Source organism: Lolium rigidum, chromosome 5, assembly GCF_022539505.1.
Source record: "Lolium rigidum isolate FL_2022 chromosome 5, APGP_CSIRO_Lrig_0.1, whole genome shotgun sequence".
Taxonomy (NCBI): domain Eukaryota; kingdom Viridiplantae; phylum Streptophyta; class Magnoliopsida; order Poales; family Poaceae; genus Lolium; species Lolium rigidum.
This window is the reverse complement of record NC_061512.1, coordinates 178,653,649-178,679,312: the sequence shown is the minus strand read 5'-3', so window position 1 is coordinate 178,679,312 and position 25,664 is coordinate 178,653,649. Positions and strand designations below refer to the sequence as shown.

Here is a 25,664-nt window from a genome sequence, read left to right as displayed (position 1 = left end):
TGTGTGTACACAAGAAACTAATGTTGCAGTATGACTTTCTCTACCTTGAGATCATATTTCTCTGTCAATGTTCCTTGGGAGCTTCTTTTCACATATAAAATCTTATGGCTTATTGTGAATCAGGCTACCTCAGGTGATAACTTTATTTCAACTAATCTTCTATGCAGGCATCGTATCCAATCTATATGCTGTTTTCATTCCTCCTTCCTTCTCATGGAATAACCAGAGGTGACAGCTTCTTTGATTCTTCAGCTGTCCAAGCACTCTGCCATAGAGAGACACGGGCATTCAGTTTTTTCCACCAGCATATCTGTATTGCTTTAATTAGTGTGCTTTTATGAAGCCATAGCATAGCCCGGATCTAAAATTTGGTCTGGTACAACATGAATTGAGTTTGGACTTTGGAATTGTTATTGTATGCAAATTTGTGCGCTTCTTCTTTGCAATGAAAGTTTGGGTATGCAGGTTCTGGAGGTGTATTGGAAGTTGGAACTAAGGCTTATGTTACAGGATTTGATCATGAATGACTTAGCTAGAGGTTTATTTCTGCACAACTATGAAATTTATAGCTCCACTATGATATAATTTGTGATGTGTGGACACTGGTTTTCAGATTAAGGTACGAAAGTGTGATGTCCCATTTTTTCCAGGTTTAATTCTCCAACCACGACGCAGTTGAAGTTGTATTTTTCAGGGAGAAGTAAAATTTATTGGTATATTTAGTGGATGTGTAAGAAGTGATTTGGAGTAGCAAATGCTTTTTAGGACGACATGAACACCCACAGTACATTATCATTTTAAGGACGACATGTACTACACAGATGTTGACATGATTTATACAAATAGTCCAGTGTTATAGTACCTAGGAATGTAATACAGAAAATGTGTACGTTTTACTCAGCTCCTTACTCACTCTTTTCATACACCAGGCCAGTGCACTCTTTTCATGATTATATATGTAAATACTACCTTATCGGGTGACTGCACTCTTTCTTATTGGCCTGTTACTATTGTCCCATAGTAATCATGCCGGCCCCAATGCTAGAATAGCATTCAACATTTCTTTTTTTTCTTTGAACTTGCTGTTTAAGAAAGGATCCAATTAAATACACTGCATGGTCTGGTTATCCTCTTTTACACCACAATAATGTACCACCATTCATGCAGTTTCATCCTAGCACTTATCAGTAGTGTGACCATTCTCAATTAGGCCACAGTGTTACATGTCAAGTCTTGCCTCATTTCACATCTACTTCAAACTGTGCCGACTGAATCTGAAAGACACCTTATGTTGTGCTCTTCGAACTGTGACACACTTTTGTTCTTGCTCATCAGTTAGTTACACTATTGGTCCAAGGTGTTACACATCAAGTGTTGCCTCATTTCACATGTACTTCAAACTGTGACGACTGAATTTGAAAGACACACTAGTGGAAAACGGGGCAATAGGCCCGGTCCATTTGGGCCTTTAGACCCGGTTCCCGAACCGGGACCAACTAGGCGGGACTAAAGGGGGTACCCTTTAGTCCCGGTTCAAAGATAAACCGGGCCTAAAGGCCTCAACACGTGGTGCGACCAGGGAGCTCGCGCTGGAAGGGCTTTGGTCCCGGTTCGTGGTACGAACCGGGCCTATAGTTTCTCTGCCGCGGCAGAGAATTGCTATTTCTCTGCCGCGGCACAGATTTGGGCTGTACCAGCGTTTCTCTGCCGCGGCAGAGAAACAGTCTGTTTCCCTTGCCGCGGCAGAGTTTCAGCAATGCATATATATATCATTCAAGAAACCACAGAAAATCGTCATGAATATATATAGACATCGTCAACAGTACACGACATCGTCAACACAGTACACGTGTAATGCATGCATATTTACAATACAACACGTCCTCGACGAACATCCTCCGCCGTCACGATCTTCCGATAGTGCTCTCCACCTGGGGTAAGGACCTCGGTAATAAAGAATCCCGCGATTTCCTCTTGAATTGCTTTTATTTGATCCGCTGTTATGAGAGTGTCCCGCAGGCGTGTCATCTATATTTAAAAAAGGAGATCAATATATGAATGGAACTCAATACAATAGATGGTACTAATTAAGATTAATTGTGAAAATTTGTTATCGTACACGAGTGTGGTGTATTTGGGCATCCCCACCCTTGGGACAGGACATGTCACGCATGAAGGTGCGGACGTAGTATCCACATAAGTTATTCCCTTGTTCCTGCCTCATACACTTTACGAAAAAATAGTTCGATCAAACTAATAATCAAGCATCGTATTGAAAGTAAATATCATATATAAAGTTTCACGGACATAGCTATATATATAGTACTACTTACAGGGTAATCTCTAAATGTAAGCTCCGGTTTCCATTTACCCGGAACAGTATTGATGAACCGTTTCCAAGCCCTGCCCGGCAAAAAATAATGAGTAAATGAGTAATTGATTAGTTGATGATATCTTCGAATTAGAGCAGATGAAGATGCCAATACGAAATTGATTGAAACTACCTCTGGAGGATGGCAGCCATGTCCGCCCATTCCGCATATTCTTTACGTTTCGAGTCCATGACGTTTACGACTCCAAGGTGAAGATCAATGATTAGGAGAATAAAGTGGAAACCGCACAAGCATAGCTCAATGATTACGAGAATAAAGTGGAAGGTGCACAAGCATAATGTATGTTATATATAACACTCACTTGAAGTTGTAGGGAAAGAATATATCCTCTTTGTCCGCTTGCTTCTCTAAAAACATTACGATGTTGTCCTCTCGTGTCCTTGGGGTACTCGTCGAGCCGTAACTTCATGAACTGTGTTTGGGTCTATGAACCCCAGCGGTAGGAGCTTGCCTCTTTTGTATTCCAGCTTCTTCATTCCGCATAATTAAATGTATAGCGTACACAAAGAATATAATAAGGATAATTGTTAGTGCAAATGAATGAGCTACAAACTTAATTACACAAATAAATCACTTACAGAGCGTAGCAACCGATAACGACTTTGTCGAGGGCGTCTTGATTGAATAATCGAAACAGCTTCTTCTATCTCAATGTTTATCTCGTCTTCCCCCGGAAGTAATGCTCATCTCTAAGATACACCGTGAGGTAGCTTTCACTTCTTCGACAGGCTTTCAGGTACCATTCATGCAACCTTCGCATCCGAGTCCCTAGACGCGCGAGCTCGCCGGGTTTGACGAGATCTTTTCCGTATCTATACGTGTTTACCACTTGAGCCGTTGGATAGTAATCTTCGTACTCAACCGATGCTCCCCGAGCTCTAGCCGCCCGTTCGATCATCGATGCCGTCTCCGGATCATGATATGGCTCCACGATGAAGTGGGGTGCGGCCCGAATGTCCTCGCTGTCCAAGCTGTGCGACTTTTTTGCTTCTTTACTCGCTCTAGAGGATCTGTCCAAGAGAGCGGTCATAATCAGCTCTCAGCTCAGGTCTCTTCATTCTCGTCTCGGCAAAGTGCTTCACCGTCCGCGGTGGAATAAACATCTTCTTCGGCGCAGTTGCAAGAAACGCCTTTTGCTCTTCGATCTGCTCATGTGGTAACAACTCCGGAGTCTCGTGCCCTCATTGGAGTTGATGATCTCTTCGGAGCTGTAGGAGGTGCCGCGGACAGCTTCCTCTTTTGCTTAAGTGGAGGCGGCGGAGTCTCCCGACGAGGAGGAGGAGGAGGCGGAGGAGTATTTTCACGCGGAGCAGACCGGTCATGGATAGGGGAATCATCATCGCGCACGGGAGAATCATCACGCGGAGGAGACTCGGGTGGCGGAGGAGGCGGAGGTGGCATGCTTGTTGGCTTCTCACCCGGAAACACAATGTTCTCCTTCCGCCATTGCACGGTGGTTCTACGGGCTTCTCCCAGTTCTTTGATTTCCCCATCTTCACCTGCAGGGTGCTCAAGCACCAACCCCTCATAAGCTGTCATCACTTCATCCACCATCACAACAACAAAGTCGTCTTGGACCGAACGGCAATGGTAAGACCTTGTAGGTAAGAGGATGCCGACCGCCGCCTTGAAGGATAGGTTGAAAACTTTAACATGCAGCTCACAAGGACGGCTCTCAGTGAGATCATCCACGGGGGGGTAGCGACGAGGCTCGACCACCTGGTCATCATCATCATCATCATTATCCACCTGCTGAGAGGAAGCCACGCTGCTTTTCCGGTGTGGTTGAGATTGCAGCGGGGCGATGGCATTGAGCAGTGCAGGATCTACAGCCTGCCCCCGAGCCATCGGAGATGTAAGTACTTGGGTTACCATGCTTAAGTGGGCTTGCGTGGTGCTCATACCCTCCTCTAAGTTAGCCGGGCGGTCTGTTTCCCTTGCCTTCCTCCTCTCATGGCTTTTATCGGAAATCTCTTCCTTTCCGCGGAAAGCCATACTTCCACGGAACGGAGCCTCGCCGTGCCTCGTGTTCGTCCGCCGTGTTCTTTGTTCCCAAGGGCGCGTGTCGGCTCATCGTTCTCTCTTTCGGGCTGGAACAACCCCGCCTCCACGTCCCTATGTGCTTTTTCCGGGGCATCAATGGGAACCTTCGGATGAGCTTTCTTATAGATGCACTTCCCTGTTTCTGGATCCAACGTTCCCCCAATCCCGTAGAACCACTCCTTGCACCGTTCGATCCAACCGTGTGTCCCTAATCTGATCCCTTTACTCGGTCAGTTCCGCCTCAGCTGCCTGCCACTTAGGACGGTTAGCCCTGTATCCACCTGGACCCTGAATTTGGTGATATAGCTTCAACGCAGCATTTGCCTTATTTATTTCCGACCTTCTCTTAAATTCTTCTGACTCCGTGCTGTACTTCACGAATTCGTCCCGGTGAGTTTTTACCTTCTCATTGTCCGGAGTCTTCTTTATCTTGATAAGGCGGCGCAATCTTTTCTTGTGGCTCTTGAATAGTTCGGCCATCTTCTTCTTGCCAAACTCGCGGAGGGCCTGCTCCATCTTGGCCTTTTCAGCGTCACCCCCTCTTCGGGTACTATGTTGAAATGTGACATGAGCTTGTCCATAATGCTGTTTTTGGCTACATCATCGATATAAAGACCTTGACCTTCTTCCTCTGCAGACAGCACTAGTCCCTTCGGCTTGTGCCATTCTCGAACGGTGATCGGGACGTGGTCCCGAACAAGCACTCCGCATTGAGCTATAAATGCCTTTGCACCTTTCTCTGGAGCAATCGGTTTACCATCATTTTCGATGTGGGTGATGTCGTGCCTAACACCGTCATCCAACTTTTTGGCCGGGCCTCGCTTCCTCGACTTTACAGAAGAAGTGCTCGATCCGGAGGGCTAAAAAAGAAATAATTCATAGTCGGTACAATTTAATTAGTTAATGCATCTAGTCGATCAACAGCGGCTTAATTAGTTTATATACCTCGGTGATAACTACGGTTCGGGAGCCATTATGATGATCTTGTTCCTCACCGGCGCCACTAGGATCTTCTTCCTCAATATTCTCCGCTCCCTCACCGGAGTCATTCAAATAAGTTGCGGTGACATCGTCACCGCCATCATCTGGAATAACGTCGTCGTCGCGATCATCCGGAGTACCGTTTGCTATGAGTTCCTCCATGAAATTTTCTTGAATTTCATCTCTCTCCATGCTTTCTACAACGACCTGCAAGCTATACATAGGAACCATCATATGATCAAATTAAGGATAATGCGGAAAACTGAAAAAATGGAGTTACATATGTGTAGTTCTTAACTAAGGATCGATAATATAGTGCTAAAAGCAGATAGTGCAGTTACATGCATACATAGATCGGGTTCATGTTTATTTAACCCTAATACATATCAATCACTAACCACTCAACCGCGCAGACCGGGTCCTAGAGGGCGCCGACCGGGTCCTGAGCCGCGCTGGGTGTGCCCCCAAAGCCACGGAACAACAACGGGAGCATAGCTAACATGAGATCCCCGCATAACGCTCCATCCGGTCCTATACATGTTGTCTAACGCGTACATGTAACGGCGAACGTGCTCGTCCTCCGCCGCAATGCGCTGAGCTACCTCCTCGGCGGGGCCGGCTCCTCTCGAAACGACCGTGGCCCATAAGACCTCCACCATAGAATATCCGGGTCGACGACGGGACCCGGATTCCGCACCAAGGTGCGCGACCCTGAAGCTAAGACCTCCCAGTGCCACCCCGGCGGAGCCCAGTCCCGGACCTCCCCCATCTGCTCCATCTCCTCGGTGAGAGTCGGACCACGGCCCGCCGGCTGTCGCCTGTCGCGGCATCGTAGCTACGAAAACAAATCATATATATATGTACCAACGTTAACATACATTAAAAAATAACTTCACTACTTAGTCGGCGCCGGCACTACCGTTTGGGGGCGCCGGCACTACATACTTTATTTTGGGCCGGGCGCGGTGGCACTACATACTTACTAACTAACACTAACACTAACTAACTAATTTTTCACTAACACTAACTCTAACACTAACTTTTTCACTAACACTAACACTAACTTTTTCACTAACACTAACACTAACAAACTAACTAATTTTCTATCTAACACTAACTTTTTCACTAACACTAACACTAACAAACTAACTAATTTTTTATCTAACACTAACACTAATTTTTTATCTAACTAATCTAACATATATTAATCTAACATATATTAATCTAACTAATCAAACTAACTATTTTTGTACTAAACTAATTAATCTAACATATATAAAAACAAAAATCTAAAAATCTTAAAACTTAAAAAAAAAATGGTGGCCGGCTCACCTTGGCGCCGCGGCGGAGTGGAGGCGCGCGGCGGGCGGCACGGCGGACGGCGGCGGGCCGGCGGCGGTCGGGCGGACGGCGGCGGACGGCGGCGGGCGGACGGCGGCGGCGGACGGCGCGCGGCGGGCGGACGGCGCGCGGCGGGCGGACGGCGCGCGGGACAGCAGCCGCGGGCGCGCGGGCGTGGCGGTGGGCGGCGGCGCGGTGGGCGGACGGCGGACGGCGCGCGCGGACGGCGGCGCGGCGACGGCGAGCGGTGGGCGGCGGCGCGGTGGGCGGCGGTCGCGGGCGGGGCAGCCTGGCGGCGTCGGTTGCTTCGTCTCCGCGGGATTGATCTCCCGCGGAGACGAAGTGTTTTCTTATATAGTCCCCCCTTTGGACCCGGTTCGTGTTACAAACCGGGTCCAAAGGCCCCTTGGACCCGGTTTGTAATACAAACCGGGACTAAAGGCCATTTTTGTTGCGTTTTCGCTGCGCGCACAAAAAGGCCTTGAGTCCCGGTTTGTAATACAAACCGGGTCCAAAGGCCAAATTTTTTTAAAAATTTTCATTCCCGCCTTATTTCAAATGAAAAAAAGCCACCGCACATCTAATCCTAGAGGGCAGACAATCTTCTTCGCTTCGTACGTACTGGCGGGCAATTCGTTACCCCTTGGAAGCTTCCTCTTAATTATTGTCAGCAACTTTCCAAATCCTGAGTCGGTGACACCGTTCTTCGCCTTCCATTGCAACAATTCCGATGTAGTCGCCTAGCTTTTTATGGCCATCTTCGCAAGTTGGGTATAACAATTTGTTGTGATCTTCTATCATCTTGTCGAAGGCCAACCTTTCCTTTTCGGTTCACATTCTCTCCTTGCATCGAGCAATGGCCCGGCCAAGATCATCATCGCGAGGCTCATCCGGTGCCTCTTGATCTTCTACTTCATTGTCTTCATTGCCTTCTGCAGTATCATCGTATTCGGGGAAATTGGGATAACCGTCATCATCCTCTTCCTCTTCGTCATTGTCTTCCATCATAACCCCTCTTTCTCCGTGCTTGGTCCAACAATAGTAACTCGGGCATGAAACCGGATCGCAGAAGGTGGCTGTGAATGAGACTCGAGCGAGCGTAATTTACGGTATTCTTGCAGTCCACACATGGACAATACATGAAGCCACCATGTTTGTTTGCCTCCGCCACGGCCATAAAATTATCCAGGCCCGCAGTGAACTCGTCAAACCGTCGGTCAATGTACATCCATTGCCGATTCATCCGCATGATATAATTAAGCTGATCAAAACCATTACGAGAACATCACGATGTATATATACACATGCATTTTATCAATTGCGGATGAAAAGGATAAAGTTGTTAACCTCGATGAAGAAGAAAAAAACAAGTTAAGTGTGGCTTGATTTGTGTAAACTCAAGTGGCAAACCCTCTTAAGCATTTCATCAAACACCTCTTATGCATGTGAAGAAGAGAGGAGAGCAATACACCCTCTTGTGAAGATAGTGAAAAAATGGCTAAGTGTGGCTCACACTTGGGCAAGGGCAAGGTTATATAGCCGGAGGGGGCCTTTGGACCCGGTTTGTCATACAAACCGGGACTAAAGGGTTCCCCAGGCTGACACGGCCTGCCGCGCCTGCGGGTGGACCCTTTGGTCCCGGTTTGTGTGACAAACCGGGTCCAAAGGCCGCTACGAGACAGGGCGCCAGCGGGTGGGGTCGTCCTGGGCAGAAACGAACCGGGTCCAATGGGGGCATTGGACCCGGTTTGGTTCAGCAGTGGGTCATTTGCTTGGGTCCAAAGGCCTCTTCTCCACTAGTGACACCTTATGTTGTGCTCTTCGAACTGTGACACACTTTTGTTCTTGCTCATCCGTTAGTTACACTATTGGTCCCATGAGATTATTTATAGAAATTATCCGCAGCAACGCGCGGGGTATCACCTAGTGTATAACAAGAGTCCAACACATGTGATATGGGGTAGAGCATCTCCATCCCACTAGATCAAGGTAAAAATCGAAAATAGAGCATGTCACATTTTACTCAAATAACTCAATTGTTATTTCAGTAATGTGGAGTAGGATAATATGTTGTGGAGAGATGTGATCATGGGACATGGTGATTGTGTTTAAAAGATTTTCATAATGGAAGAACAATATCGCGAAACATAGAAATACTGCGAAAATAAAGTGTGTGAAATCGACATGCAAAATGTCTAGAATAATCTACACATTTTACTGATTCCAACGGTATAAAGTTTGTCAAAAACCGATGGGTAGAACTAAAGATATGGATTTTACATTTTGCGGTTAAGCTCTAATGGTGTCCGAAAAGTTGTCTGAACAAGTTGTTCGGATGGAGAAACTTCCTACATAAAAGTTGTAGAGAATAATTTTATAAACTTAACGCAAGAACCAGTATTCAAAATGGAGATCTAGATTTAAAGTTACGGAATTTCAAAGTTATTCATGAGCTAGATCAAACTACGAATTTGAATGGATCGATCGATGTGCAGCTAATCAAGCATACTTGATTTAGATCTAACGGTTCTAAGATGCTCACCATTCATCTACTCTGAACCTAACACTACAGATTCAAACTAAAATCGATGAGGGGAGATGAATGGAATTACCGCGGCAGAGCTGAAGGACGTGGACGATGGAGATAGCTGCGGCGTCGTGCTGTGCGCGTCGCTAAGAGCATCCCCACTCGTTTGGGCTCCCCACGCCCAAATCCGGCGAAATTTAGCGTCGGATGGATGTAGTTTTTGGCCTGGGGAGGCCCATTTTTCCAGCCGCGAGCCCATGGACGCGCACCCACCGCGTGCATAGCGACGGCGCAGTCACCGGGAAGGGCAATCGTCGGAGTTCCCTCGCCGCATTGAACCGTCGCGAAGTGGATCTGGAGAGCCGAAACGACTCGTCGGGAACGGTCGAAGTGGCCTCGATGCGAGAACCGCCGTAATGGAGCACGAACTCCGCGGAAGAGCAACCGGCGCTCTCTTTCGTCGAGAGACCTACATAAACGGTTTTCGACGGGCTGAGCCATTCATCTGTTCTCTCGTCACCATCCTCCGTCAACCATGAGCGATATCTCTTGGCCATCGGACACCGACGGCGAGGGAAGCCGCCCGGATGGCGCCATTGGTGGGATCCAGCCGCATCGTCCAGGCAGCGACGATTCCCCCCGCCGGCCGGCGAGGACGAGTGGGACGACGAGGAGGAGGACGAAGAGGCCGTGGAGCGAGGCCGAGGAGCGAGGCCGAGGAAGAGGCCGAGGAAGAGGAGGAGGAGCAGGGAGCAGGAGGAGGAGCAGGAGGAGGAGGACGAAGAGGGCGATGAGGACGACGACGAGGAGGACTCAACTTCCTCCGACGAGGAGGTGACGAGCCGGAAGCGTCGCCGCGACGACGATGAGGCGGGGCCTTCTAAGAAGAAGAAGAAGTAGTTTAGTTTTAAAGTTTTTATATGTAATTTTTATGTTTATTCGAATTATATTCGAAATATATATATAATCTATCTATGTTGCACCACTTGAGAGTTCAAAGCTTTCGTTCGACGAGGGTATTGCCGTAGATCGGGAAGACGAGGGTTTTGCCGTAGATCGGGAAGACGAGGGTTTTGCCGTAGATCGGAGGCCATTGTCGCCGACAAGTTGGGGCCACGCCCGCTTTTCACTCGTCCGGAGTCCTCGAGCGCTCCCGGGGGCCGGGGATGGCGTGGGATCGCCGGATGGATTTAGGCCCAAATCCGGACGAAAACGAGGAACCGGGGGCGCGACTGGGCCGAATTACGCCGTCCGGATGGAAAAAAACGCTCGCCGGGGGCCTCGTCGGGGGGACGAGTGGAGATGCTCTAAGAAAGTGCAGAGCTGCCTAAGCGAGATCAGGAGAGAGGGGTCGTGTGCTTTTGGTGTGAGGCTTGGGCTGCTCACGGAGGGGTATTTAGGGCATGTCCAATGCACTGCTCTAGAGGTGCTGCTTCACACCTTTAGTTAGGTTTGGGTGGTCCAAAGTAGGTTCGGATGAGGAAGTAGTCTCCTCTTCAAGAAGTGGGATCTTAAGCCCTAAAAGCATGCTTTTTGGAAAGAGAAAGAGATACACAGTGTCATATTTGTGGGGTCCATTCTCTCTTTTTTCTAACTAAAGTTGTAGCTTCTATTGAAGAGATAAAATTCATCATGTTGCTTCTTACAACTTTTTTACATGGAGCAGCTAGTTGTGTATACCACCGTTGCTCATGCCCTTATAGGAACGTTGATGTCCAGGTTCATTGCACATGCGTGGGCGGAATTCACGCCAGCGAGAATCACGCGCGGAGGCGGCAGCTGGGGGCAGTCGCGTGCGGGCGCTCGGGCGTGCGGGAGGCGAGCGACGCGGCCGGTTGCGCTGAGAGCGGGCGAGTGGGCTGGTGCGGGGCTGGCTGGGCCGTTCGGCCTGGCACTTTTTTTTTTTAAATCAAAGATTTGCAAAATACACTCTGGGGCTTTAAAACAAATCGGAAAAATGCAAATGAGCTGCCGTAAGATTCGTTAGGAAAAATACTTTAACATGAGATCAAATTTGAGAAAAAATATAAACGTTACAAAATCAAATTTTGACATACATGTCTATGTAGCTATAGTGCCTTTTTAGGGTTTAAATGTTTTCACAAAATAATGATTTTATAATTTTCAAAACCTCAGAGCAAAAATCAGTTATTGTTGGAAAATCTTTTGAAAACCAAGGTTTATGAAAACTCTATTTTTTAAAAAAACCTTTTTAATAAACACAAACATTTTTAATTCCTTGTGAAAATTCAATTATGACAAACAAACAAACACTCACTTTATTTTATTTTCACATTCTAAGATTTAGAAAATCTTAGGATGTGACAGACTACCACCCTTAAGAGAAATCTCGTCCCCGAGATTTGAAGAGGCTAGAAAGAAAAAGAGGTTTGGCATACGTCGAGGTGGGCTACCACCCTTAGGGCTCGTTTGGATGCAAGCAATCCTCCCGGGATCCCCGTTCTTTCCCAGGGCGTGGAGTCCGCGCGGAAACTTGGCCCAGGTTTTTATAGCGGGCCATTTGGTGCCCATCGGGGAAGGGAATTTCTGGCCCGATCCGCCCCATCCGCCCAAAATCCCCGGCCGTCGTTCCCCACCTCCGCACATCGGGAGGATTTTCCCCGGTTTCTCTCGCGACGAGGCAACCTCGGCCCGCCTTGCCCTCCTCTCGCCTCCGTCCGTAGCCAAGTCCTCCTCCTGCTCTATTCCTCCGCTCCCCACCCCCATGGCTCCGCCGGCTTGGCATCCTCGCCGTCTCGAGACATAGTACGTCGACCTCTCCCGGCCGACGGCCAACATCCTCCGCTAGTCCGGCTCCCTCCGGCGTCCGCCTCTCCTCAAGCCTGCGGTATGAGTTGATTCTCCGTCCATGGCTCTGCTCCCATGATTTTCCTAAAATTTCTGTTCCCTTCGGTACTCTATTTTCTATTCCCTTCCCTTCCGCGTGATGTCCAAACGCCTGGGGTGATCTCTCCCAGGGTGGAACGGGGATCCCTTGTGCCCAGGGAAATTCCGGTTGGGGGCGTACTTCCCAGGTTTTTTGGTACCTGACAACCAAACGAGCCCTTAAGGCTTCGTTTGGCTGTCCGGGGAGTTAAAACCAGGGAACAGTTTCCCCACAGGGGAATCTAGGGTGCACCCGGGAAACCCTCCCGCAGGGGAAAATGTGGGTTGCCCATTTGGTTCGGTCAGGGGAGCCGCTGTTGCCTAGCTGTACTGTTCTAACAAATGCGATGCTTTTGCCCAGCTGTACTGTTCCTATGAAAGCGATTATCATGCAACTAAAACAAACATTTACAAATCCATAACTTTTCACTGCTAACCGGGTCCTTTTTTTATAAAAAAACATAGTAAATATCAATTCTACAAAATCACAAGTAGATAAAAAAAACTATAAATAATTCGAACAAAGATTATTGATGAATGCACACATATTGTGTACTTCCACCATCCGGAATTAACTGACGTGGCCACAATACAAATAAGTTTTGGAAAAAAACTACTTAACAAACAGGGCTGCAAGTTTGAAATTTGAACTCAAATCTTTGTCTCCGTCTCCATCCTCCCCGCCGTCCGCCGCTCCACCGCAGTTCATTGCCGCTCCGCTCGCCGTCGGAGGAGCCAAAGGAGCAGTCACAACCGACCTAGCCTGGCAGAGTGCGCGGTGGGCTAAACCAAAGCTTCTTCGCTGTCCTCCCACACCGCCGGAGCATCAAAGCTTCTCCACTGTCCGAGCATGCGCCCTCCTGCAGTTTCATGAAAAAGCTTCAGGTTCAGATTAACATTCCATTCCAAAATATCCAACATCTAACAATATATTCCTAGTACTTGCTACTATAACAATCTGAATAGAGTATTTGAGTATGACAATATCAACCAAACATGAAACCTCTGTACCGTACCGGCTGGTGGAACACCGGCGGCGACTATGTATGGGCGCGGTGACCGCTCGCTCGGCGCCTTCGAGGCAGAGCACCGCAGCACAGAGGTACATTCGCGGAAGCCTCAAAAACAAAACAGAAGTTGAGTTTCGTGCAGTGCACAACGGCTGCAGCTGCTGCAGAGGCGAGGGACATGCGGCCGGACAGGCACCCGAGCCGTTACAACCACCGGCCGGGCGGGAGTGTGGAGGGCGACTTCATCGTGGACTGCCTCCAGTGGTGCTTGCCAGGGCTGATTGACCTCTGGAGTGAGCTGCTATTCCACTGCCCAACAAACAGAGCTAGCTAGCCACGAGACAAAAAGAGCTACTGCGAGCTAGCTATCCCGCTAGCGAGATTAACATAAAATGAACTCCACTGTACTATCTATCATTACCAGAAACTGTAAAAGTCTACCATGCCACGGACTCCTGATGGTGTAAGCGAATCAACCAGAAGCTAGCACTGGGTTCTGAACTTATATGTTCTTCCAAAGGTATAACAAATAAATACAAAGCACAATGATGTACCGAATGTATATATCCTGCATGCACTTATACAAAAAGAAAACATTTAATTGAAACGTGCCAATATGGTACTACAATGAAACAGAGGATCTGAACTAGCAGCCAATGTTTTACTGCAAGTTAATCACAGTGAACATCCAAGCACACATATTATTTCTGAAATAATGTTACAGTGTAGGTTTATGTCTGACCCTAAAGTAAGGGTATTATATTCATCCATCAGCTTGGCTTATGTACTCAGGGATGCAACAGAACACTTATAACAGGGCAACACCACACAAGTTCTATGCTACCAGGAAAACGGTCTTTAATATTCAGAGTCATATGTAAATGGAGCTGGGGTACAGTAGTATAACTACTACTCTGAATAATACTAGTCTATATTTTCTTGTTGATGAATTTAAGATTGAACTAGGTCAGTTTGGCACTTGTTTGCACAACAGGAACCACATGTAGCGCTACCTACTATAAGGCAACACAAAATTACCAATTGTGAAAATACCACTGCCCTGGCAAGCTGCAGAAGAACCACGACATCAGAAGTATTCCACAAACCAGGAATGCAACTTATGCTCAGTACTAATGCAGGTAGCAGTAGTGTTCTAAGCACTCAATACTAATGCAGTTTGCAAGCTGCAATCATTCAGAGAAATTAGCAATGCTCGTGCGGCGTCGCAAGCAACTGATCTGCTAATTGGTATGTCAGAGACGCATAGTCCATTAATCCGATGCAAACGGCAAGCAATAAAGCAAAAGAGCTTGAAGCATTCATGCTCAAGCCACTCAGTTATCAGCAATCTAGTTGTGGAAAAATAATCTGTTAATACTAAACGAGGGCTACACATGAAACGAGGGTTTAAATTGGAGAGAGGAGGGGAAGGAGGTTGTGCTGGAATGCTCACTGTGATCTGAGAATGGAAAAGGTCATTCTTCACGTTTCTTGGTCCTGGCTCGTTAATCTGTAGCAAGCTTTTGGATCTAGAGCAACAAAGCTTATCTGTACAGATCGGAGAAGGAAAGGAAAAGGGGAAAAGGAAAAATGAAGAAGAGGTGAAGGGGATTAACTTGCTCGCCGGACTACCGTCGTCGTCGCCGGAGCGGAGAAGCTTCAAGGCGGAGTACAGATCAGAGGGAGGATGGTGGCGGAGTACAGCTCGAGGCGATGCGGTTGGGGAGGGGCTTGGAGTGATGCTCTCGTGGATGGGCTTGGAGTGATGCGCTCGTGGAGGGGTTCGATCCGGTCGCCGGAGGAAATAGCTCGTGGGCCGGAGCCGATGCTCCCAGCGCCGCCACCTCCATCGCGAGAGCGAGTCGCGGAATCAGTTCCCCACCTGTCGAGTGGTGGAATCCTCGCCCGGGGAAACGACGCGGAAGGGCCGGGCTTCCTCACCTCGTGGACAACCAAACGGCGCTGTTGATTGACCCGGGGTAACTGGGCCCGTGTTTTCTCCACCCGGGGAAAACGCGCGGATCCGCCCGGGAAAAGCTGCATCCAAACAAGCCCTAAAAGAAACTTTTGTATGTAGGTTTAGGTCTTAGGTCTAGGCTAAGTTCATCTTGGTATGACTTGGTATTTGGTCATGTCTTGAAATATCTATGGATTCTGACATCCAATAGGGATTGTTTATTCACATATAGTGAATAACAAAACTCTTCAAGGTAACTTGAGTAGGTTTTTTCATAGTTAGGCTTCATATGGGCTGGTGGTTGAACTACGTTTGACAGAAAGGGGTCACTCTTTAGGCCTATCACGAGACCAAGATGAGCAACTTCATGAGATCCTTCATCTTTTTACTTGAAGGTCTTCCACTATTTTTCATCTAGTGGTTGGGTCTTCAAACTCACTGTAGTCCTGCGTTTGACAGCACTTGCCATACTATAAGGGTATAATTTTTCTCCACCCTAAGGTTCAGGCTTATCATCGACATCCCACATGTAGGTACATCTCTCTAGATTTACCATTCCTCATAACAAGAGCAAACAATATGAGTAGTCGCCATGGGGGCCAATCCATGTCGCACCCAATCATTTCCTTGTATTTAGTTTGGTTCATCTCGCATTCTAACACTTGGTCAACCTCACTAGTTTGATAAAAGATCAATGGAGAATTGAATCAATGGTTCAATCCCCATTGAACTATTTTGAAAAATTTCTATCGATCCCTAACTAGGGTTTTGCGTATCTCACACTCTTCAGTTCTTCATCTTGATCGGAAACATCAAGTTTGGTTTTGCTAAGGTTGTCTTCATGACGGTTTATCGAGAAGACACTTGCTGGGTTGGATATAGATGAGAATAGATAGAAAGATTCTAAAGAATATTCCTACCCAAACACCGCAGATCACAACAATCTCTGAACTTCCTGCTTACTTGGGTTCCCAACGGACGTGTGCTTTACCGTCACAAGCAAGTACCAAAATTCTTCAATCTCTGAACTTCCTGCTTACTTGGGAGCTTGACTCTGTATATATTATCTTTAAAATGGAACACTTCCCAATTGAACTTCTCAGAAGGTACTATCTTCTTTAGCTGCTCAATTAATTCTGGTATGGTCATGGTATCTCCATCAACAGTTACTTTCGCTAATTTTGGGTTTTCAGCTTTGGCCTTAAAAGCACCACATGGGATTTCAAAAAACATAAGTCCCTCATTTGCATACCCATGAAGAATTGTTGTGGGTTTTGGAGCATTCGGAAGGTGACAAGCTGATGTTGCATGGTGGATAGACTCACAGAGGTCACATAAAGGCGTGGGACAATCATCAATATAATGTACATGCTTCTTACACCGAAAGCATCCCGTCTTGTCTTCCTTCTTCTTCTTTAGAGCCCCCTGTCCCTCATTCTCTTTTCATTTTGATCCCACACCTTGATTGTCCTGAGGCTCCTGACATATCACTGTCGGCAGTTGAGAAGTTGTTGGTGCCGCAACCGGCATCCCCACCTGCTGACCCCTGTCACCCTCCACACCCATGTGATACTGGTACGGCCGATGGCTCAACAGCCTTTGTAGCTGCCGTCACCGCAGCAACAACCTCCTGCACCGTCTGCTGCAATAGACCCGCATCAATGGCACTCCTCGACGGTGCCCCCGTTTCAGTAACACGAGGACGATATTGGAAACCTCCACCACGTCCCGAATTCGATCGCTGCTGATTTGCACCATGACCAAACCTAGCATTGTTATTGAAATTGGCCCCTCTCTGGAAATTTGTGTTCATACCTCCCCAATTCTCGTCGTGGTGACCAGATCCCATGCCTGTCGTGCCACTCAACTCGCCATGTGCATAGTGGCGGCCTCCACCAAAACCATTGTTGCCATAGTGATGCGTGTAATTGACACGTCCGTTGGGAACCCCAAGAGGAAGGTGTGATGCGCACAGCGGCAAGTTTCCCTCAGTTAGAAACCAAGGTTTAATCAAACCAGTAGGAGTCAAGAAGCACGTTGAAGGTTGATGGCGGCGAGATGTAGTGCGGCGCAACACCAGAGATTCCGGCGCCAACGTGGAACCTACACAACACAACCAAAGTACTTTGCTCCAACGAAACAGTGAGGTTGTAAATCTCACCGGCTTGCTGTAACAAAGGGTTAACCGTATTGTGTGGAAGATGATTGTTTGCAGAGAAAACAGTAAAACAAGTATTGCAACAGATTTGTATTTCAGTATAAAAGAATGGACCGGGGTCCACAGTTCACTAGAGGTGTCTCTCCCATAAGATAAAAGCATGTTGGGTGAACAAATTACAGTCGGGCAATTGACAAATAGAGAGGGCATGACAATGCACATACATGTCATGATAAGTACAGTGAGATTTAATTGGGCATTACGACAAAGTACATAGACCGCCATCCAACTGCATCTATGCCTAAAAAGTCCACCTTCGAGGTTATCGTCCGAACCCCCTCCGGTATTAAGTTGCAAAGCAACGAGACAATTGCATTAAGTATGGTGCGTAATGTAATCAACAACTACATCCTTAGACATAGCATCAATGTTTTATCCCTAGTGGCAACGAGCACAACACAACCTTAGGGGTTTCGTCACTCCCCAGGTGTCAATGCGGCATGAACCCACTATCGAGCATAAATACTCCCTCTTGGAGTTACTAGCATCAACTTGGCCAGAGCCTCTACTAATAACGGAGAGCATGCAAGATCATAAACAACACATATGTAATAACTTGATAATTAACATAACATGGTATTCTCTATCCATCGGATCCCGACAAACACAACATAGAGTATTACAGATAGATGGTCTTGATCATGTTAGGCAGCTCACAACATCCAACAATGAAGCACAATGAGGAGAAGACAACCATCTAGCTACTGCTATGGACCCATAGTCCAGGGGTGAACTACTCACTCATCACTCCGGCCGGAGGCGACCATGGCGGTGTAGAGTCCTCCGGGAGATGAATCCCCTCTCCGGCAGGGTGCCGGAGGAGATCTCCAGAATCCCCCGAGATGGGATTGGCGGCGGCGGCGTCTCGGTAAGGTTTTCCGTATCGTGGTTTTTCGCCTCGGGGGTTTCACGACGGAGGCTTTAAGTAGGCGGAAGGGCAACGTGGGGGCCACACGAGGGCCCCACACCACAGGTCGGCGCGGCCAAGACCTGGGCCGCGCCGCCCTATGGTGGCGGCCCCTCGTGGCCCCACTTCGACTCCTCTTCGGTCTTCCGGAAGCTTCGTGGCAAAATAGGACCCTGGGTCTTGATTTCGTCCAATTCCGAGAATATTTCGTTACTAGGATTTCTGAAACCAAAAACAGCAGAAAACAAGAATCGGCTCTTCGGCATCTTGTTAATAGGTTAGTTCCGAGAAAATGCACGAATATGACATAAAGTGTGCATAAAACATGTAGGTATCATCAATAATATGGCATGGAACATAAGAAATTATCGATACGTTGGAGACGTATCAGCATCCCCAAGCTTAGTTCTGCTCGTCCCGAGCAGGTAAAACGATAACAAAGATAATTTCTGAAGTGACATGCCATCATAACCTTGATCATACTATTCGTAAACATATGTAATGAATGCAGCGATCAAAACAATGGTAATGACATGAGTAAACAAGTGAATCATAAAGCAAAGACTTTTCATGAATAGTACTTCAAGACAAGCATTAATAAGTCTTGCATAAGAGTTAACTCATAAAGCAATAAATCAAAGTAAAGGTATTGAAGCAACACAAAGGAAGATTAAGTTTCAGCGGTTGCTTTCAACTTGTAACATGTATATCTCATGGATAATTGTCAACATATAGTAATATAACAAGTGCAATATGCAAGTATGTAGGAATCAATGCACAATTCACACAAGTGTTTGCTTCTTGAGGTGGAGAGAGATAGGTGAACTGACTCAACATAAAAGTAAAAAGAATGGTCCTTCAAAGAGGAAAGCATCGATTGCTATATTTGTGCTAGAGCTTTTATTTTGAAAACATGAAACAATTTTGTCAACGGTAGTAATAAAGCATATGAGTTATGAAAATTATATCTTACAAGTTGCAAGTCTCGTGCATCGTATACTAATAGTGCCCGCACCTTGTCCTAATTAGCTTGGACTACCGGATCTTTGCAATACACATGTTTTAACCAAGTGTCACAATGGGGTACCTCCATGCCGCCTGTACAAAGGTCTAAGGAGAAAGCTCGCATTTTGGATTTCTCGCTTTTGATTATTCTCAACTTAGACATCCATACCGGGACAACATGGACAACGAGATAATGGACTCCTCTTTAATGCATAAGCATGTGGCAACAATTATTATTCTCATATGAGATTGAGGATATATGTCCAAAACTCGAAACTTCCACCATGGATCATGGCTTTAGTTAGCGGCCCAATGCTCTTCTCTAACAATATGCATGCTCCAACCATTAACGTGGTAGATCTCTCTTACTTCGAGACAAGACGGACATGCATAGCAACTCACATGATATTCAACAAAGAATAGTTGATGGCGTCCCCGTAAACATGGTTATCGCACAACAAGCAACTTAATAAGAGATAAAGTGCATAAGTACATATTCAATACCACAATAGTTTTTAAGCTATTTGTCCCATGAGCTATATATTGCAAAGGTGAATGATGGAATTTTAAAGGTAGCACTCAAGCAATTTACTTTGGAATGGCGGATAAATACCATGTAGTAGGTAGGTATGGTGGACACAAATGGCATAGTGGTTGGCTCAAGTATTTTGGATGCATGAGAAGTATTCCCTCTCGATACAAGGTTTAGGCTAGCAAGGTTATTTGAAACAAACACAAGGATGAACAGTACAGCAAAACTCACATAAAAGACATATTGTAAACATTATAAGACTCTACACCGTCTTCCTTGTTGTTCAAAACTCAATACTAGATATTATCTAGACTCTAGAGAAACCAAATATGCAAACCAAATTAGCAAGCTCTAAGTGTTTCTTCATTAATGGGTGCAAAGTATATGATGCAAGAGCTTAAGCATGAGCACAACAATTGCCAAGTATCAAATTATCCAAGACATTTTAGAATTACTACATGTAATATTTTCCAATTCCAACCATATAACAATTTAACGAAGAAGAAACTTCGCCATGAATACTATGAGTAGAGCCTAAGGACATACTTGTCCATATGCTACGAGCGGAGCGTGTCTCTCTCCCACAAAGTGAATGCTAGGATCCATTTTATTCAAACAAAACAAAAAACAAAAACAAACCGACGCTCCAAGCAAAGTGCATAAGATGCGACGGAATAAAAATATAGTTTCAGGGGAGGAACCTGATAATGTTGTCGATGAAGAAGGGGATGCCTTGGGCATCCCCAAGCTTAGACGCTTGAGTCTTCTTAGAATATGCAGGGGTGAACCACCGGGGATCCCCAAGCTTAGAGCTTTCACTCTCCTTGATCATATTGTATCATACTCCTCTCTTGATCCTTGAAAACTTCCTCCACACCAAACTCGAAACAACTCATTAGAGGGTTAGTGCACAATAAAAATTAACATGTTCAGAGGTGACACAATCATTCTTAACACTTCTGTACATTGCATAAAGCTACTGGACATTAATGGATCAAAGAAATTCATCCAACATAGCAAAAGAGGCAATGCAAAATAAAAGGCAGAATCTGTCAAAACAGAACAGTCCGTAAATATGGATTTTATTAGGGCACCAGACTTGCTCAAATGAAAATGCCCAAATTGAATGAAAGTTGCGTACATATCTGCGGATCACTCACGTAAATTGGCTTAATTTTCTGAGTTACCTACAGAGAATTAGTCCCAGATTCGTGACAGCAAAGAAATCTGTTTCTGCGCAGTAATCCAAATCTAGTATTTACTTTACTATCAAAGACTTTACTTGGCACAAAAAAACATAAAACTAAGATAAGGAGAGGTTGCTACAGTAGTAAACAACTTCCAAGACTCAAATATAAAGCAAAAATACTGTAGTAAAAACATGGGTTGTCTCCCATAAGCGCTTTTCTTTAACGCCTTTCAGCTAGGCGCAGAAAGTGTAACTCAAGTAACATCAAGAGATGAAGCATCAACATCATAATTTGTTCTAATAATAGAATCATAAGGTAACTTCATTCTCTTTCTAGGGAAGTGTTCCATACCTTTCTTGAGAGGAAATTGATATTTAATATTACCTTCCTTCATATCAATAGTAGCACCAACGGTTCGAAGAAAAGGTCTTCCCAATATAATGGGGCAAGATGCATTGCATTCAATATCCAAGACAACAAAATCAACGGGGACAAGGTTATTGTTAACCATAATATGAACATTATCAACTCTCCCCAAAGGTTTCTTTTTAGCATTATCGACGAGATTAACATCCAAATAACAATTTTTCAATGGTGACAAGTCAAGCATATCATAGACTTTCTTAGGCATAACGGAAATACTTGCACCAAGATCACATAAAGCATTACAATCAAAATCTTTGACTCTCATTTTAATGATGGGCTCCCAACCATCCTCTAGCTTTCTAGGAATAGAAGTTTCAAGTTTTAGTTTCTCTTCTCTAGCTTTTCCGAGAGCATTTGTAATATGTTTTGTGAAAGCCAAGTTTACAGCGCTAGCATTGGGACTCTTAGCAAGTTTTTGTAAGAACTTTATAACTTCAGAGATGTGGCAATCATCAAAATCTAAATCATTACAATCTAAAGCAATGGGATTATCATCCCCAAGGTTGGAAAAAATTTCAGCAGTTTTATCACGAGCGGTTTCAGCGGTTTAGCAGCTTCGGGTAATTTTGCGCGCTTTGCACTAGGAGTAGAAACATTGCCAACACCAATTATTTTACCATTAATAGTAGGAGGTGCAGCAACATGTGAATCATTAGCATTGCTAGTGGTGGTAATAGTCCAAACTTTAGCTATATTTTTCTCTTTAGCTAGTTTTTCATTTTCTTCTCTATCCCACCTAGCGCGCAGTTCAGCCATTAATCTTATATTCTCATTAATTCTAACTTGGATGGCATTTGTTGTAGTAACAATTTTATTTTCAATATCCCTATTAGGCATAACTTTCGATTTCAAAAGATCAACATCAGAGGCAAGACTATCAACTCTAGAGGCAAGAATGTCAATTTTATTGAGCTTTTCCTCAACAGATTTGTTAAAGGCAGTTTGTGTACTAATAAATTATTTAAGCATAGCTTCAGGTCCAGGGGGTGTATTCCTATTATTGTTGTAAGAATTCCCATAAGAATTAGCATAACCGTTACCATTATTATAAGGATATGGCCTATAGTTATTACTAGAATTGTTCCGATGAGCATTGTTGTTGAAATTATTATTTTTAATGAAGTTTACATCAACATGTTCTTCTTGGGCAACCAATGAAGCTAACGGAACATTATTAGGATCAACATTAGTCCTATCATTAACAAGCACAGACATAATAGCATCAACCTTATCATTCAAGGAAGAGGATTCTTCAACAGAATTTACCTTCTTACCTTGTGGAGCTCTTTCCGTGTGCCATTCGGAGTAATTAACCATCATATTATCAAGGATCTTTGTTGCTTCACCAAGAGTGATGGACATAAAGGTACCTCCAGCAGCTGAATCCAATAAATTCCGCGAAGAAAAATTTAGTCCTGCATAGAAGGTTTGGATGATCATCCAAGTAGTCGATCCATGGGTTGGGCAATTTTTAACCAAAGATTTCATTCTTTCCCAAGCTTGAGCAACATGTTCATTATCCAATTGTTTAAAATTCATTATGCTACTCCTCAAAGATATAATTTTAGCTGGGGGATAATATCTACCAATAAAAGCATCCTTGCATTTAGTCCAGGAATCAATACTATTCTTAGGCGGAGATAGCAACCAATCTTTAGCTCTTCCTCTTAATGAGAAAGGAAACAATTTTAATTTTATAATGTCACCATATACATCTTTATACTTTTGCATTTCACACAATTCAACAAAATTATTGAGATGGGCAGCAGCATCATCAGAACTAACACCGGAAAATTGCTCTCGCATAACAAGATTCAAGAAAGCGGGTTTAATTTCAAAGAATTCTGCTGTAGTAGCAGGTGGAGCAATAGGTGTGCATAATAAATCATTATTATTTGTGGTTGTGAAGTCACACAACTTAGTATTTTCAGGGGTGGCCATTTTAGCAGTAGTAAATAAAACAAACTAGATAAAGTAAATGCAAGTAACTAATTTTTTTGTGTTTTTGATATAGCAAACAAGATAGTAAATAAAGTAAAGCTAGCAACTAATTTTTTTTGTGTTTTGATATAAGTGCAGCAAACAAAGTAGTAAATAAAATAAAGCAAGACAAAAACAAAGTAAAGAGGTTGGGAAGTGGAGACTCCCCTTGCAGCGTGTCTTGATCTGTGTAATTGACACGTCCGTTGGGAACCCCAAGAGGAAGGTGTGATGCGCACAGCGGCAAGTTTACCTCAGTTAGAAACCAAGGTTTAATCGAACCAGTAGGAGTTAAGAAGCACGTTGAAGGTTGATGGCGGCGAGATGTAGTGCGGCGCAACACCAGAGATTCCGGCGCCAACGTGGAACCTGCACAACACAACCAAAGTACTTTGCTCCAACGAAACAGTGAGGTTGTCAATCTCACCGGCTTGCTGTAACAAAGGGTTAACCGTATTGTGTGGAAGATGATTGTTTGCAGAGAAAACAAGTAAAACAAGTATTGCAGCAGATTTGTATTTCAGTATAAAAGAATGGACCGGGGTCCACAGTTCACTAGAGGTGTCTCTCCCATAAGATAAAAGCATGTTGGGTGAACAAATTACAGTCGGGCAATTGACAAATAGAGAGGGCATAACAATGCACATACATGTCATGATAAGTACAAAGTGAGATTTAATTGGGCATTACGACAAAGTACATAGACCGCCATCCAACTCGCATCTATGCCTAAAAAGTCCACCTTCGAGGTTATCGTCCGAACCCCTCCAGTATTAAGTTGCAAAGCAACAGACAATTGCATTAAGTATGGTGCGTAATGTAATCAACAACTACATCCTTAGACATAGCATCAATGTTTTATCCCTAGTGGCAACAACACAACACAACCTTAGGGTTTCTGTCACTCCCCCAGGTGTCAATGCAGGCATGAACCCACTATCGAGCATAAATACTCCCTCTTGGAGTTACTAGCATCAACTTGGCCAGAGCCTCTACTAATAACGGAGAGCATGCAAGATCATAAACAACACATATGTAATAACTTGATAATTAACATAACATGGTATTCTCTATCCATCGGATCCCGACAAACACACCATAGAGTATTACAGATAGATGATCTTGATCATGTTAGGCAGCTCACAAGATCCAACAATGAAGCACAATGAGGAGAAGACAACCATCTAGCTACTGCTATGGACCCATAGTCCGGGGGTGAACTACTCACTCATCACTCCGGAGGCGACCATGGCGGTGTAGAGTCCTCCGGGAGATGAATCCCCTCTCCGGCAGGGTGCCGGAGGAGATCTCCGAATCCCCCGAGATGGGATTGGCGGCGGCGGCGTCTCGGAAGGTTTTCCGTATCGTGGTTTTTCGCCTCAGGGGTTTCGCGACGGAGGCTTTAAGTAGGCGGAAGGGCAACGTGGGGGGCCACACGAGGGCCCCACACCACAGGTCGGCGCGGCCAAGACCTGGGCCGCGCCGCCCTATGGTGGCGGCCCCTCGTGGCCCCACTTCGACTCCTCTTCGGTCTTCCGGAAGCTTCGTGGCAAAATAGGACCCTGGGTCTTGATTTCGTCCAATTCCGAGAATATTTCGTTACTAGGATTTCGAAACCAAAAACAGCAGAAAACAAGAATCGGCTCTTCGGCATCTTGTTAATAGGTTAGTTCCAGAAAATGCACGAATATGACATAAAGTGTGCATAAAACATGTAGGTATCATCAATAATATGGCATGGAACATAAGAAATTATCGATACGTTGGAGACGTATCACATAGCTACCGCGGCCAGCAGCGTATCCACGGCCACCACGCCCCGCCCCCTGCGTTGGCGCCACACCAAAGCCACGACCGCCACGAGCAGCATAGCCGCCGCGGTTGTTGCCACCACCGCGTCCAGGCCCGAAGCCACCACGTCCATTGCCGAATCCGCCCCGGTCGGCGTTGAATCCACCCCGGCCTGGGTTAAACCCCTCCTGACCTCCATTGCCATCCATGGAGTCGAGACGATGCGGCGACACCAGGGGAGCTCCGGTCTCACACCGTTTGCAGGCTAACCCTAGAATACCACGAAAAGCGTGTCCAGTGACAACACTTCCGACCTTGACCAACCTCCTGGGACCCCGATCAGCGATCGATCGACACGGAACAACTCCCTGTGTCGCGCGGTTTGGGCCCGTAGACTTCTGTCGAAAATGGGCACCAGCCCGTGACCTCAACAGGCCCACAGTTCAAGTTTTTTGTACTTGCCTGATTTCTCGGATC

At 45.7% G+C, this 25,664-nt stretch overlaps 1 long non-coding RNA gene across 1 annotated transcript; it reads right to left on the bottom strand.

Annotated features, from left to right (window-relative positions):
• Positions 1-12,663: 12,663 nt before the first annotated feature.
• Positions 12,664-14,706, bottom strand: LOC124654292. Its single transcript, XR_006988290.1, has 2 exons — positions 13,188-14,706; positions 12,664-13,031 (listed from the first exon to the last, which is right to left on the bottom strand). It is a non-coding gene; the product is annotated as an uncharacterized LOC124654292 (long non-coding RNA).
• Positions 14,707-25,664: the final 10,958 nt, after the last annotated feature.